The sequence below is a fragment of the Chrysoperla carnea genome, chromosome 4 (genome assembly GCF_905475395.1).
Source record: "Chrysoperla carnea chromosome 4, inChrCarn1.1, whole genome shotgun sequence".
NCBI lineage: Eukaryota > Metazoa > Arthropoda > Insecta > Neuroptera > Chrysopidae > Chrysoperla > Chrysoperla carnea.
Window position 1 is genome coordinate 24,673,185 of NC_058340.1, and position 6,415 is coordinate 24,679,599.

Genomic DNA, 6,415 nt, shown 5'->3' on the forward strand with positions numbered 1-6,415 from the left:
AGTTGAGTTAAATACTTCCATAATTGTTTAAAACACTTTCGCTGTTTTTCATTTTACTTTCGACGGGTGAAAAATGATGATAGTAGCCATTTGGAATCATTATCTTTGGCAAATTCCGAAGACGAATTGATTTTTTAATGTGTAAAATCGAATATTAATTAGTAAAATATTGTTTTGCCATGATTCCCAAAACTGTTAACATTTATTTTTTGAATTATTAATTAACAGTAAAAATCATTAATTTCCTTACACCTTCAAAAAAAGTTTTCTTTTCTTACTCACAAATTTAAAAATGTTACAACATTAAATTAATTTAATGTTAAAACATTTCTAAAGAATAAAAGAGCGTTCTTCCAGTGGGAAACTTCGAAATGTTTTCTATTTGATCTTCTTAATATTATCTGATGTGTTTTGTATGAAATTATATATAATCAATAAACTCACTATTTAAAGCTACCAAAAAAATTTCAACTTTCCATGTTGTATAGTTTATGAGAAAATGGAAACTAAATTGTTGTTAACAGGATTGATGACAATTGATGTTAACAGAAAAAACTATGATGTTTGCTCTATCTCTTACGATTGACAAGATTGATCGTGTAGATCCAAGACCCAATCCTGAGCATGCTATTAAAATTTCAACTCGATATCAGATATCAGATTAACTATTTGAAAAAATTCTTTGGAGCCTTGATTGGGGGAGAATGGAAGTAATGAATTGATGTTTATCGTCATATTATTTAAGACAATAATTTTATAAAGAATACGGAATAAACATACAGCTTAGCTGACTCTATATATATATATATATATAATACATAATATATACACACATATAAACATAACTAAATAATAATTACTATGTTGTATATTGAATACCTTTTCTTCTTAATCGACCTTAATATTGCATGTTATGCTGCTACGGTGTTATGGTCTTAAGACACTAAAACATTATAAACATTAAATTATATATTATTATTTTTTTATTATTATTATAGACTATAGATGTAAGTATTAGTAAATATTATATTTTGATCCTTATATTTTTTTTAATCCAAGTTCCCATAGCAGTAACAAATATATGATAATTCATAAAACATCTAAAAATAAAGCGATAGAAATAAAAGTAAAACCTACGATTTAATAGTAACGCTGCGGTATAGACACTAGCTTAAATAATAGCTATTTTTTTGTAATTTGTTAAACAGAAATATATCTTTGCGTTTTTCATTTTCGTATAGCTACAACCGATCAAAAAAGAAAGAGTGATCCAAATTGAGTTTCCTAACATTAATTAAAAAAAAAACTCACACACACTTACAAAGGTATATTATCTTAATTATTATATTATTCACTAGCTACTTATCCTCCTTTTGTTCACAATTTTTACTAGACATCATATTAACCTCTAAAATGATCAGAGTGTCTGTATATATTATGCATGTATTATACATAAAAACCTTCCTCTTGAATGACTCTATCAATTAGAAAATTCTATTGTATAGTTTTAGAGATCTAAGCATACATTGTCTATGAGACAGACAGCGGCAAGAGACTTTATTTTATACATACTATGTATTGATTTGAGCAAATATAAATAAACGAAAAAATGACACAGAGGCCGGGACTCGAACCCGGGTCCTCTAGATATCTGGTCTAGGACGTAACCAACTCTGACACTCCTTTTCTATGTGAGTTGCATACATTATATGTAATCTATTCGTGTTTTTATTATGTTTATATATTTGTGTGTATAGAATTTACAAACGCTTTGCACACTATTGTATAAGTCATACAAATCACATATTTTTATTATGAAAATAAATTTTTACATTTATTAACGTGTTGATATAGCTTTTGCTATATCAACACGTTATACCACTTAACATATGAGAGTGAGACGTACTCAATGGAAAACGCACATAGACCGGATACGTATTTTCGTATCCGGTCTAGAGTAATTATGTCGAAAAATGATGTAAACCAATAGGCTCTATCTCTGGGTATTCTACAGCAGTTTATTTGTTCGAGGTAATTTTCTATAACTTTTCACAAGTTTAAGAGAAGAGGGGTTATTTTAGATATATTTTTAATATAATTTGGCAGATGTTAGATTTTAGGTGCTCAAACGTTGCAGATTTTTTGATATGGACGCGACTTTCAAGGAAACACCTATTTTCTTATGCTTGGTTTTTTCTTATGATCAAGTGTCTTAACACACTACTGTGTTCTTAAAGTACGTTTTTGTTACTGCCATGACATCTTGGACTATATTTATGTATTATTCACTAACACTTATAATAAATCTAAATGTTATGTTATTATGTTTTTAGTGTTTGATGGATACGTCATCACTTAATATTAATTAATTAATACAACTTAAAAAATAATTATAATAATAATAGTTTTTAATATGGAGGTATTGATTATTCACACAATAATTCATTCAATGCAATATATGCAAGCAATTATTGTTATTTAAAAAGTAAAAACGAATCATTATATACGTTAATTGTTTTTACTTATTCTTACTAATTCAATGTTTATCTATAATTCTTATATATCAGGGTCGGAATTAAGAAGAAATACTTTGAGAATTTACCTTCATACTAATTTAAGCATTTATATATCTAATTACTGTTCGAAGATTAAGATAGTTTGGCTTACTTAAATCCACTTTTTTTAAGAATTTTATGAAACAAAAATATAGTGTTAATCTAGGTTTATTTAAAATTCCTTCAATAAAAAAAAAGTTATTCTCGATTTTTTCAAAGGGGTACCCCTTAAAAAATTTCAAGAAATCGAGAAATTTTGTTTGTTTCCAATTTTGATAAAACTCAGTATATAAAGTAATTTTGACCCAAAAAGTACAATAATCGGCATGCATTTGCTGACTGGTCGAATAGTTTTTGAGATAAGGACGAAAATCGATCCAAATATTACGATATCTCAGAAACTCTGCATCCAATCATTAAATTAACCTGTTTTTTATACTTTTTTGATCAAAATTACCCCATCCACCAAGTTTCATCAAATTCCAAAGCAAAAATTTTTTTGCGTTTTTCTCGATTTTTTCAAAGGGGTACCCCCTTACAAAAAGTAGCACAAAATTTTGAAATGTTTTTATCTTCAATTTCAATAAAACTCAGTATATAAGGTAATTTTGACCTAAAAAGTACAAAAATTAGGTGCATTTAATGACTGGTTGAATAGTTTTTTAGATACGGACTAAAAGCGCGTCAATTTTCGTGGAAACATAAAAATTTTCGTCGTGAGTTATTAAGAATACTAGAACATTTAGTAATTTGATTGGTTGATTAATGAGTGCGGCAATGCAAAAATGAGTGTGGTAATGAAAATAGGTTCGAAAATGAACTATTTGCCCTCGAAAAATGACGTTGTCGCGAATGAAATAGGTACCATGAACAGACAGTTTTTGAATGGTTCTCGAATTATGAACACCGACCGTATGTGTACATATATAATTATCAAATCACCTTTTTTCTAGGATGGTAAACGACTTCAATAAATTATTCCACTTTTGACTATACCTTTCAATAACAATTGGATTTATGAACCAAATTGATTATCAAAATCATTCTACCCATTCAATTAAACTCTCGTGTGAAGTCAGGTATTTACATTTTTTTTTTTGAAACATACAACCAACGAACTACAACAACAAAAAAACTGTATAATGGAACTGAAGTGATAATTACATATACATTCATAAAGTAAACCCAATACACAATCAACGTAATAGACTATAACCATACATATGAAAATAATTCACGTAAAACTGACAATATTTTCATAAAATTTTCTCGAAAAATAGAATTTTTTTATCATACATTAATTTAATAACAATTAATTTAATAAACAATTACAGAATAATTATCAAATTAACATTATTAAAAACAGATGTCCTACTCAAAAAATATATATGTATCTTACTTATACCTTTAATAATATAAGTAATATCATTTGTATATACATGTACATTTAATATTGGATAATGTGTAGTACCCTGACTACAGTGTACCTTGAATCATTTTATAGTTTATGTACATATATTCATGCAATAGCAACATGTTTTCCTGATATGAAGACAAAATTTACTTATTTAGAGAGCAAGCAACCGAGAAAATGATTTGATTCATGTGCATTTGTTTTTAAGTAAAATAGAAAATAATCTTCGATTAATTATACCTTGAATCACTATATAGTTTCTTGAAAAATATTTCTACATTTATGAGATAGCAACAACATAAAGACAAAGTTTATTAACTAGAAGATAAACAGCCAACAAAATCCATGCGTTGATACTTGTGCAATTGTTTTCAAGTAAAATAGAGATCACATTTTTTTAATTTTCAAATTTTCAAAAAAAAAACCTTAAATCACATTATACACTATTCACTGCTTATTTCTGGTTATTTTGTAATGTGAAATTTCAGATTTACATAACGCAAAATATTGGTGAAGTAAAAATTAAAAAGATTCACAGTCATGTACCTTGAATCAACACAACGTACTCTACTACAAATCATTGAGGATAGATACACACTAAATTATACAAATGCTATCTCTTTTATTATGGGTTACCATGCATGTTGTAGTACAAGAAAAACAGATCGGGAGGTGTCGTGGGACACCCGGGAGGAACTACATTTATTTCGTACTCTGATACATTATTGAACGAATTTAATTTTATAAGTACTTTTACTTTTGACTTTATCAAATAATTGTAGTATAAGTTTAAAAAAGACATACTTTTCATTTAGTAGTCTCAGTTTTCTTCTGATGACTTTCACAACTAAATTTTTTTAAATGATAAAACATAAAATTTTGACAAAAAATACAAAATTGATGAGTTATGAAAAGATTTATGATGCATTTTCTCAAAATTCAGGCTAAGCTGAATCAATTGATAAAGGTTTTGATGTCTGTTGCAGTTTTTGTTGGTTTTAATTCCCAACCAGCAAACAAATATCGTGCGATAAAAAATATAGTACCAAAAAGAATTCTCATTTGCCATGTGACATTTAAAATACGAGTTTGAAGCTGTTGCCATGTAGCCTCTGAGAGAAACTTTTGGAATTATCAATATTTCAATCACATACGTTATATGATGCTGTTTCCTATAATAAACTGTAAAGAAATCTATCATATTGGTACAAACAAGTTGAATCGGTGGAAGTGATCCTAGGTACGTTAAGGTACGATCCATGGTACATTAAGATCTTGAACGCAAAGCTTTATCGATAGCTATTTGATATTTAATTCCTTAAAAATACTTAGTGTGTACTTCGTTGGCTTTACAAAACAGATAATTGTAAATTTTGACACCTGGTCCAACACTTTCCCTTCTATATTATATTAGTGTGTGTACTTCTATAAAGTGAAACAAGTCTCTTTAGTATTATTTGTAGTGTTAAGTCAATGTGAGAGTACCCGTGAACTGCCCCCGCTCGACTCAAAGCAAGCATGCATACATGCTATATACAGTATACAAAGCAAAAGAGATAAATACAAGAGTTTAGAATATAACAAGAGAATGGAATGGCATCATCCAAAACATCTAACCGGGTGGTTTGTTATATCGTATGGTTCATCTACTGCTTACTACTATGTTGAGAAATGTAAATAAACAGAAGTTTGTAGAAACTTGAAGGTGTAATTCATCCATATCTTTGAAATATCACGATTTTTCCTAGAAATGAAAAGCTAATCAGTCAGTTTTGTTTGGAGACTCAACTTACATATTTTCATATCTGAACAGATTTCAAGAGAACACCAACTTGCTACTTTATAGCCCATACTAAATTATAACTGGAATTTTCACCTATCTGTAGTTCTATTTCACCCGAGACTCTATCTCCCAATATAATATGAGTCAAATTCAAATTTGCTTTCCAAGTTCTTTAATTCGGGTGGAACATTATATTCTAGATTATATTCTAGTTTTCGTAGCTCATTTTCAGGCGAATCGTTAATTCTCCTCAAATTATTTTCCAACGAAGGACTTATTTTTATCTCGGTAGCTATTCTCTTTAAAGATTGTCCTTACCGCAGTTTTCTTCAGTTCTCTACGTCAGACCATGAACTCATTGAGCTTGCACTATAACGAACACTATCTACTATAAGCATACAGACAATATTCAACATATGAATTGTATCAGATAAAAAACAGCACAATTTCTTGCAGATCGAATTTCGATTTTTTAACAAAACGTATAAAACAAGTGAATTTTTCAAAATTTAAAATCCCCCGAGAAATTTTTCGGGTAGTGAACCCTAAACTCATACTTGAAACGTAGCTAAGAACACTATCCATTAAATTACTTTTTTACTTAGAGTCTTCTCCAAACTGAACCGATTTTGGGGATCATCAAAACTTAAAAACAATTCTATA